Genomic DNA, 10,839 nt, shown 5'->3' on the forward strand with positions numbered 1-10,839 from the left:
ATTTACGCCCGTTCGAGGAGGGTTTTTGTTGGAATTCCAGAATTCATGCATTTTGGCATATACGCATTGCATTAGGGTGCTTGGCACGCGAGTCATGTTTGATATAATGTTATGATTGCGTGTGTATACTCAGTTGTTGTTGTGGTTGTGCCTTAATTGCTAAGTGTGATTATTTTGGATTTGTTGTAAGTGTTGATTGATTGCGAAACCTTTTCGAAACGTTTTGAAACTGAATTCTGCATTTTTTCTGCATTGTATTCGAATACAATGAGGTTGTAGTCGAATACAAACATCCTGCTTTGGCTACTGACTTCTGAATTGCATATGTATTCGGCTACAAGGATGTTGTAGTCGAATACAGTTGTGTTGATTTTGCTACTGACTTCTGAAACAACACTGTATTCGAATACAAAGATGCTGTATTCGAATACGACAGTGCAGTTTGGTCAAAAACTTCATTTATTCAACTTGTTTATGCATGTTTGACATATAAAAACCCTTTCAAGGAGTATGATAAGATGAAATGTTATTTTGTGCACTTAAAAATTTAAATGTTATGTGATATTTTTTAATTTCGATTGGTGACCTTTACAATTATTGTGGAAATCTAGGCTTTTCCCTCAGATGAGAACTAGGATCGTCCTATCGGGTAGAACTTTAGAGATGGACACGTAGTAAGACATATCTGACTGGTGTTGTGTCGGAAGGATCTTACGGGGCGTATGGAGATCACCCGGGTTGTATAGTATTTTGAAGCATGATCAGATTAGATGGTTGTATAGGAGATAAATGTCTTGTTTTCGTGAATGTATTCATTTTAATTTGGAAGACTGTATCTATACCTCATATTGTCAGCTAGACTTTTATTTTGATTGGTCCATGTACTACTTTTTGATGTGACGTGGGGAAGTTAAAATTCTTGGGGCAATGCTTTTGTATAGGTGTCCGCCGAGAATACCCTAGGGGTATAAGCTATGTCTGATAGGCCTCATAGCTCCGGTGTATCTTGATGTTTAAATACTTTGAAATTTTATTTCAAAAACTATTCAGCTGCTTTTAAATATTGTCGACTTTTTTCGTGGTGTTACGACTTAAATATTTTATCCAAATTTATTCCTTCTAATATTTGAAATTCGATGTTTGTTTTTTTTTTATTTTATTTAAAAAGACGGGCTGTTACAATTGTGGTATCAGAGCTTTTGGTTATAGATTGTAGGTTGGGAGTCGTTATCTGATCATGCGTCGGGGTAATTTGTCTGAGTTGTCAGATCAGGGGTAGTTATTATGTGTTGATGTAGTTAGAAGTTAGTTTTGGAATTATTTGAAGTGGTGTTAAGACTCTTTTTGATGATGGTTTTATAGGAAAACCATGCCGCCAAGAAGGAATGAAGCTTCAAGAGTCAATGTCAATATGGATGACCAAATGGTGGAAGCTATGAATAACATGGTTGCTTCTGTTGCCGCCCAGACTGCTGCAAAGACTCGAAGAGATCTAAAAAAGAGGGAAAAAGAGATATGTGTTGCTGAGTCAAGAGGATTAGAAGATTTTCGTCGTTACAATCCTCCCAAGTTTAAGGGTGATGAGAATTCAGAGAAAGCGGATCAGTGGATCCAAGAAGTGGAAAAGATCTTCGAGATGATTAACTATTTGGCAGGAGTGAAGGTCAATTATGCCACTTATCTGCTATTAGGGGATGCTGAGTATTGGTTGAGGAGTACAAGGTTGTTAATGAGATCAGCTCACGAGGAAGTGAACTGGGAATCATTCAAAAGGAAGTTTTTAGACAAATACTTCCCGCTGAGTACCAGGACTAAACTGGGTGATGATTTTCTAAAACTTCATCAAGGGAACATGACCATGGGTGAATATGCCGCTAAGTTTGAATCCTTGTCAAGGCATTTCAGGTTTTTCCGTGAAGAGATTGATGAACCATTCATGTGTCATCGTTTACAAGACGGGCTAAAGTATGAGATTCAAGACTCTGTCTTACCCTTGGGAATTCAACGTTTCCAAGTCCTTGTGGAAAAATGTAGAGAAGTTGAGGATATGAAAAATAAGAGGGCTAACCGAGGAGGGAGTTTTAATTCAGGAGGGCCTAGTCGGGTGAATTATCAAAACAACAAGGGAAAAGAAGTTGCTAAACCTTATAGTCGACCACAAAATAACAACGGGGGGCAGAATCGCTCGGGGAACCAGAATTTCGGAAGGGAATTGGGACAAGGGATTCAATGTTTCCGATGTGGGAAAGAGAGACATTATGCTAATATTTGTACCTCTAGGGGACTTACTTGCTACAACTGCCAGAAGCCAGGGCATATTACAAGGGATTGCACGGCTCCGAAGATAGAACCAGTTGTGAATGTAACTAGGGCTACTCGTCCTACTACTAGAGGACGTGTTTATTGTGTGAGTACTGTAGCTGGATCTCCATCTAGCAATCGAATTCAACGTGACTGTGAGATTGCAGGTAACACTCTAACTGCACTTTTTGATTCAGGGGCAACCCATTCCTTCATTGTTATGGACTGCGTGAATCGTTTGAAGTTATCTGTATATGCTTTGCCTTTTGATTTGGTTGTTTCCACACCTGCTAAAACTTTGATAGTAAATTTTGCATGTTTACATTGTCAAATAACTATCCATAATAGGGATTTCTTGGTTAATTTGATTTGTTTACCTCTACAATCACTCAAGATCATTCTTGGTATGGACAGCTTAATAAGGCAACTGTTTAAGAATCGTTATCTTTTGCCACGCATCGATGATTTGATGGATCAGTTGAGAGGAGTCGCGGTATTTTCGAAGATTGACTTAAAGTCGGGTTACCATCAGATTCGAGTAAGGGAAGGAGTTATTCAGAAAACTGCTTTCAGAACCCGTTACGAACATTATGAATATGTTGTTATGCCGTTTGGAGTTACCAATGCACCATCAATGTTTATGGACTACATGAACATAATCTTTAGTCCATTCCTAGATAAATTTGTTGTGGTGTTCATTGATGATATATTAATTTATTCGAGGACTAAGGAAGAACATGGAGAATATTTGCGCCAAGTTCTTGAAATTTTACGTGAGAAGCAACTATATGCCAATTTGTCGAAGTGTGAGTTTTGGCTAGAAGAAGTGAATTTATTAGGACATGTGATAACCAAGGAAGGAATCGTTGTGGATCCGGCAAAGATTGAGACAATTCTTGCTTGGAAACAGCCTCAGATTGTCACTGATATACGAAGTTTCGTAGGACTGGCAGGGTACTACAGGAGGTTTATTGAAGGTTTTGCTAAGATTGTAGCTCTATTGACGCAACTTACTAGAAATGATCAATCATTCGCATGGACGGAGAAGTGTGAGGAAAACTTTCAGTTGCTAAAGAAAAAGTTGACAACCTCACTAGTATTGGTATTCTCACAATCAGAAGAACCATATGAAGTTTACTATGATGCTCTCACCAAGGTTTGGGATATGTTTTGATGCAACACAAGAAAGTTGTAGCTTATGCCTCAAGGCAATTGAAGATTCATGAAAGAAATTATCCTACTCATGACTTGGAGCTTACTGTTGTAGTTTTTGCATTGAAGATCTGTAGGCATTATTTATATGGATGCATGTTCACAGTGTTCAGTGACCATAAGAGTTTGAAATATTTGTTTGATCAGAAGGAATTGAACATGAGTCAGCAACGATGGATGGAAACTCTCAAGGATTTTGATTTCACATTGCAGTACCACCCTTGGAAGGACAATGTAGTGGCTAATGCGTTGAGTAGAAGAAGTGTGTCAGTATCTTAAACAGTGATGGCTAGACAACAAGAGTTGTGGGAAGCTTTTAGAGACCTCTACTTGAACGTAGAGTTTGCACCAAGAATTTTGAAATTTGGAATGATTAAGATTTCGAGTGGACTACTTGAAGACATTGTGAATTCTCAAGATGACGTCTTAATTCAAGAGAAGAGGAACCTGATAGTGCAAGGGAAGACGACTGAGTTTAAGATCGGACCAGATAATATTTTGAGATGTAATGGTAGGATTTGTGTACCCGAAATTACAGATATGAGGAAAACAATTTTAGAAGAGGCTCATAAGAGTAAATTGAGTATTCATCCTGGAGCAACAAAGATGTATCAGGATTTGAGACAGAATTATTGGTGGTCAGGAATGAAGAGACATGTAGCGGAGTATGTATCAACTTGTTTAACTTGTTAGAAAAGCGAAGGTGGAACATTAGTGACCTGCTCGAATGTTGCAACCTTTAGATATACCTGAATGGAAGTGGGACAACATTTCCATGAATTTTATAACTGGATTGTCGAAAACAAGGAGAAAGAATGATTCTATTTGGGTGATAGTGGATCGATTAACTAAATCCGCACACTTTTTACCAGTAAAGACCATCTATAAGGTGGATAAGCTAACCGAGATCTACAAGCTAACCGAGATCTACATTGCTGAGATTGTGACATTACACGGAGTACCGTCGAGTATCGTGTCAGACAGTGACCCAAAGTTCACATCATATTTTTGGGGAGCATTGCATGAAGCGTTGGGAACGAAACTAAGATTGAGATCAGCTTAGCATCCAACAACGGACGGACAGACTGAGAGGACCAATCAGTCCTTGGAAGATCTTTTGAGAGCATGTGTATTAGATGATAGAGGAAGTTGGGATGATCTACTTCCGTTGGTTGAATTTACCTACAACAATAGTTTCCACGCAAGTATTGGAATGGCATCGTATGAGGCTTTATATGGGAGCAAGTGTCAAACACCTTTGTGTTGGTATAAGGACGGTGAAAGTATGATTGTAGGATCGGAGATGGTACAACAGACTATTGATAAGGTAAAGAAGATAAAGGAGAAAATGAAGACTTCACAAGATCGTCAGAAGAGTTATGCGGACAAGAGTCACAGACTTTTAGAATTTGAACAGGGTGACCATGTATTTCTAAGAATCACGCCTACGACTGGAGTTGGTAGAGCCTTGAAATCGAAGAAATTGACCTCGAAATTCGTTGGACCATATCTTGCAAATCCGTCTCATGTGATCGAATCAGACACAATTCAACTGAAGGATAACTTGTCATTTGAAGTATTACTTGTAAGAATTGATGACAGGAAGATTAAGCGGTTGAGGAACAAGGATGTTTCGTTGGTCAATGTGATTTGGAACCCAATTACTAGAGATGCGACTTGGGAACTGGAGAGCAAGATGCGAGAACAACACCTTGAGTTTTTTATTGACGCGTAGTTTTGAGGACGAAACTAATTTTAGGGGGTAGTAATGTAAGACCCATAGTTTTAAATTCTAATTTATGTATGTTGGTGTATTTTGGTATTGAATGTGAGGCTTTTTAGCCAAGTTATTGATATTTTGTGAGTTTAATTCCCAAAAATATCATTTGATGCCCCAATTAAAATTATTCGTTGATAAATAAATTAGATTAAGTACGATGGATCTTTTGTCGAATAATATCTCGGCATAATTTAATACCAGGCAGATTTGTTAAAAATATATCGGGTTGTTGAAAATTTTATCTATCAATTGAGTTGCGATGAGAGTAGATATTTTTATCAAAATGGTTTGAGAGGTGATGTGGAAACGATGAATTTTATAAATATCGGGATATTTAGATATTGCTTTGGTTTAATTAATATATATATATATATATATATATATATATATATATATGGAAAAGAAAAGGAAAGAAAGAAAAACATAAAAAAGAAAAGGAAAAGAAAGAAAACAGAAGAAAGAAAAAGGAAAGAAAACAGAACGTCTTTTTCCTCTCCTTGCCTCGCGAACTCCATCTTTTCTTCCTTTTCCCTTCTTTTTCGTTTGCTTCCTTTTTGTTCAAGAAAAGAAACCCCAGACTTTGTGGGTGAGAAACCAAGGATTTCTCAGCTCCATTCTTCCTCCCTGATCGAAAACGAAGGAAACTGGGTTAGGGGTTTTCAAAACCATCAAACACAAACCTCCACATTTCTTCTAGATCTAAGCTTTATTTCGCGAAGAGATAGAAGGGAAAGTTGCTCATTTGAAGCTAGTGAACAAACTTTGGAAGCGACAACGCGAGCGGAGATTTTGTCTGAATTGATTGCGGTATTGTAATCGCTCGTTAAAGCTACCGTTAAGGTAAGAGCTCCTTCCAAATTTTTAGCTTGCATATAGGATGTTATATGTGTATTTGTGGAGTTGGAATTTTGTGAAATGGATGTGTGATTTTGTGAAATGGGAATTTAATTCATTAATGTGTGTTTTGATGAAATTAAATTTTGATGTGTTTGAGGTGTGGTTTGTGAAAAATTCATTTGGCGTAATTTATGTTTGAAAGTGGGAAATATTTGGGTGATTCATGATTGAGATTGGCGTGATTTTTGTGGTATTTGAATTGATCGAATTTAATGTAAATTGTGGATTAAATTTGATTTGTGGTGGTGGAAAATAAATGTTTGAGTATGCTCTGTATGGAATTTGAAAATTATTAGTGTTAAATGAGTATTAAAAATTGGGAATCTTTTCATATCTGCATTCATTAATGATTATGGTGGAAATAGTCAGAGTATGCTCATGCATTTCATAGTACATGGTGACCACGATGGGGCCATGGTGATAGTGGTGACCATGATGGACCATGAGATGATGCCATGTGATTTGTTGGTTCATCTTATTCTTACGAGGATTATCGCGTCGTGTTGATCTCTGAGAGATTACACTCTAGAATGTGTTGATATATGAGCGATTGCACTCTAGAAAACGGTGTAACGCCTGTGATAGGCGACACTTAGTAAATTGTGCGGGCCTATGATGGGTGGCACCTTGATAATTAGTACAAGCCCTGTGATACGCGGTACAATTATGATTTACACCCCTTCGAGGAGGGTTTTTGTTGGAATTTCGAAATTCATGCATTTTGGCATATACGCATTGCATTAGGGTGCTTGGCACGCGAGTCATGTTTGATATAATGTTATGATTGTGTGTGTATACTCAGTTGTTGTTGTGGTTGTACCTTAATTGCTAAGTGTGATTGTTTTGAATTTGCTGTAAGTGTTGATTGATTGCGAAACCTTTTCGAAATGTTTCGAAACTGAATTATGCATTTTTTCTGCATTGTATTCGAATACAATGAGGTTGTAGTCGAATACAAACATCCTAATTTGGCTACTGACTTCTGAAACAACACTGTATTCGAACACAAAGATGTTGTATTCGAATACGACAGTGCAATTTGGTCCAAAACTTCATTTTTTCAACTTATTTATGCATGTTTGACATATGAAAACCCTTTCAAGGAGTATGATAAGATGAAAGGTTATTTTGTGCACTTAAAAATTTAAATGCTATGTGATATTTGTTAATTTCGGTTGGTGATCTTTACAATTATTGTGGAAATTTGGGTTTTTCCCTCAGATGAGAACCAGGATCGTCCTATCGAGTAGTACCTTAGAGATGAACACGTAGTTAGACATATCTGACCGGTGTTGTGTCGGAAGGATCTTGCGGGGCGCATGGAGATCACCCGGGTTGTATAGTTTTTTGAAGCACGATTAGATTAGATGATTGTATATGGGATAGATGTCTTGCTTTCGTGGATGTATTTATTTCAATTTTGAAGACTATACTTATACCTCATATTGTCAGCTAGACTTTTATTTTGTTGGGTCCGTGTACTACTTTTTGATGTGACGTGGGGGAGTTAAAATTCTTGGGGCAGTGCTTTTGTACAAGTGTCTGCCGATAATACCCAGGGTATGAGCTATGTTTGATAGGTTTTATAGCGTCGGTATATTTTGATGTTTAAATACTTGGGAATTTTTTTCAAAAACTATTCTGCTGCTTTTAAATATTGTTGACTTTTGTCGTGATGTTACGACTTAAATATTTTATCCAAAGGTATTCCTTTGAATATTTGAAATTCAATTTTTGTTTTTTGTTTTTTATTTTAAAAAAAATGGGATGTTACAATTTTAATATTATTATTATTATTATTATTATTATTAATATTATTATTATTATTATTATTATTATTATTATTATTATTATTATTATTATTATTATTATTATTATTATTATTATTATTATTATTATTTTATAAATCAACACAACCTCCACACAATTGTCTCATAAAAATCATAACTTTAATCTTCTAAAAGAAATAACTATAACAACAATTTTCAACACATTTATTGTTTCTAGAAAAATTATTATTTTTAACATCAATAAGGTTTCTACAAATTTCTTCAACTCAAACTATCACAACATAAAATTTTAACCAAATAAAGATTGAGTTTGTAGCCAATAATTACTTCTATTGATTAAAATACGATCTATTCTTTATAACGACTTTTACCGGATGAAAAATAATTTTTGACATAAATAAACATTTTCTCTAATCAAAATAGGTTTTTATATCAATATCATAAGAAAATCAAGAACATTTCTAAGAAAATAAATTGCATATCACAATTTTATTTTTAAACTAAAAAAATAATTTCTTACACAATAATAATAATAGTAATTATAACAATAATAATAATGATAATAATGATAGTAATAATAATAATAATAATAATAATAATAATAATAATAATAATATCAAACACCATTTTCAAAACTATCCATCGCCATAAAGGCATTTACTAAAAAACTAGTTTTTTGATCGGTAACGACAGTAACAAGTTTATCGTAAAAATTAATATTTAATTTATAAACATAAATTTTGTATAAAAAATCATCGTTTCAAATTTAAATATTTTATCAAATTGAATTAGAGAAAGAAAGTAAAAGTATTAATAGATTATACTAATAAGTCAAGTTTAAAGGTAGAGGTGACATACTAAAATTTGAATGGAGTAGAAGCAAGTTCCTTGCACAACCCGTTGACGACCGATACATTTTTTTTTCCGCCTCTATTTTCTTTCCTTTTCTTCACCTAAGTCTTTGTTTTTCTTTTCTTCTTGTTAACCTAACCTAATAACCATAAAGATTTATATGGCTTGGGCGCTTGACAAATCTAAAATATCTTTATTATTTTTGTTTTCTAAAAATAGTTAAATATTATTATAAGTATTATTATAAATATATTTTTCAAATACTTACCAAAATATTCAGTCAAATTAAATAAATCATGTCATACACATATATACTTTTCAAAAATAATAATTGAATAAAAACTATAATAATAACAACCACGTTATAAATTATTAAAATATATATATATATCACGCATTACTTACAATAATAAAAAAATATGGGTTTTACATTTGGTATAACGGGAAAACACTTGATAGGTTGTAGGTGGACTTTATGATTTCTTTTGGAAAAAATCTTGCGGAGAAGATGATATTTCAGAATCATATGAATCGACATATAGACATTGCATTAGAGTGTTTGATGTATGAGTTGTGTTTGATACTATGAAATTTATATTTGAAATATAAAGGTTTAAGTTTTGAAAGTTTTCACTTATCTCATAAATGTAGTGTTAATTAACTTATTAGGAAGGATTTTTATAAATGTTTTGTTTAAAGAAAAAAATTGTTGTAAAAATTAGGGTGTTGTGTGTGAATCGTATTGTTTCTACTATTATTCCTCCACCTTCTAAAGTGTCTTCCAATCCAGTTAAGATCCCTGAAACCATTTTAGCTTACAAAATGGTAAAAATGGGGAGAGTAGCAGCCACCAAAGTCATAGTGCAGTGGTAAGACACACCTCAAAATTTGGTTACTTAGGAGTTTCATTATGACTTGTCGCGCAAGTTCCAGATTTTAACCTAATAAAGTACAAATCATTTCACAATCAGTAAAATTTCCTTTCTTCATTTTTCTTCTCTTTATTTTTGTGCATTCTACGACCAACTTTCTAAACATAATAGGTCTTGAGTGAACAAGGTATTATCGGTTTAGTGCCTATTATCCAAAGTAATTATTGTTACATATTAAAAATATCATTTGTACAAGACAATAAGAGCAAAAATGATGTGATTCTTATTATTATTTCTCCCTACCAAATATCATCTTTGAATTCCAAGGATATAGGAAAGGAGATTATACTTAGAGAAGTTAAAGTTCTCTATCATTCAAATAAGTTACTAAATCATTGTATTCATAAGAAATCATGAAACCACTATTAGGATTAACTAATATCATAACCACAAATCATACTCTTGGAATTTTTATCACCTTCACATGTAATTAGTTAATCCTAACATCAATACTACATACATAATAAATTTCTACTATATCAATTACCCTAATCACTACAACGGTTTAAAAAAAAATAGTATAAACCATTCAATGTGTTGTTGATTTCACCCAGACTACAATGAAAAAACAATATTTCTTCCGAGGAATCATCTTGTTTTGTTGATTTCTTGCTGATTCTTCTTTATTAGTCTTCAAGTTGTACCAAAGGAATATTGTTCTGGAGGAAATGTTGTTTGTTGAGGTTATAGTAGAGGAGGAAATGTTGTTTGTTGAAATGGTAGTAGAGGAATCCTGAACTTTTTCAATCCTTGGAGGAATGTTGTGTAAGACCCATAATTTTAAAGTAAACTTTATGTACTTTTGTGTATTTTGGATTTTGGCTCGGAGACGTTTTAGCCAAAGTTAATAATATTCTAGAGTTTATATGATCAAAAAGATATTTTGATGCCGATTAGAATTACTTGTCGATAAATAAATTAAATTAACTGCGGTGAATCTTTTACGGAGAATTTAATGCGTTATGGGTGAAATGGTAAATTAACAAATATCTAGATATTTTGAGATATTTGTTAATTATAATTAATACATATATATATATATATATATATATTTATATGTTTGTGTGGAGGGAAT

Source organism: Cicer arietinum, chromosome 6 (assembly GCF_000331145.2).
Source record: "Cicer arietinum cultivar CDC Frontier isolate Library 1 chromosome 6, Cicar.CDCFrontier_v2.0, whole genome shotgun sequence".
NCBI classification, from domain to species: domain Eukaryota; kingdom Viridiplantae; phylum Streptophyta; class Magnoliopsida; order Fabales; family Fabaceae; genus Cicer; species Cicer arietinum.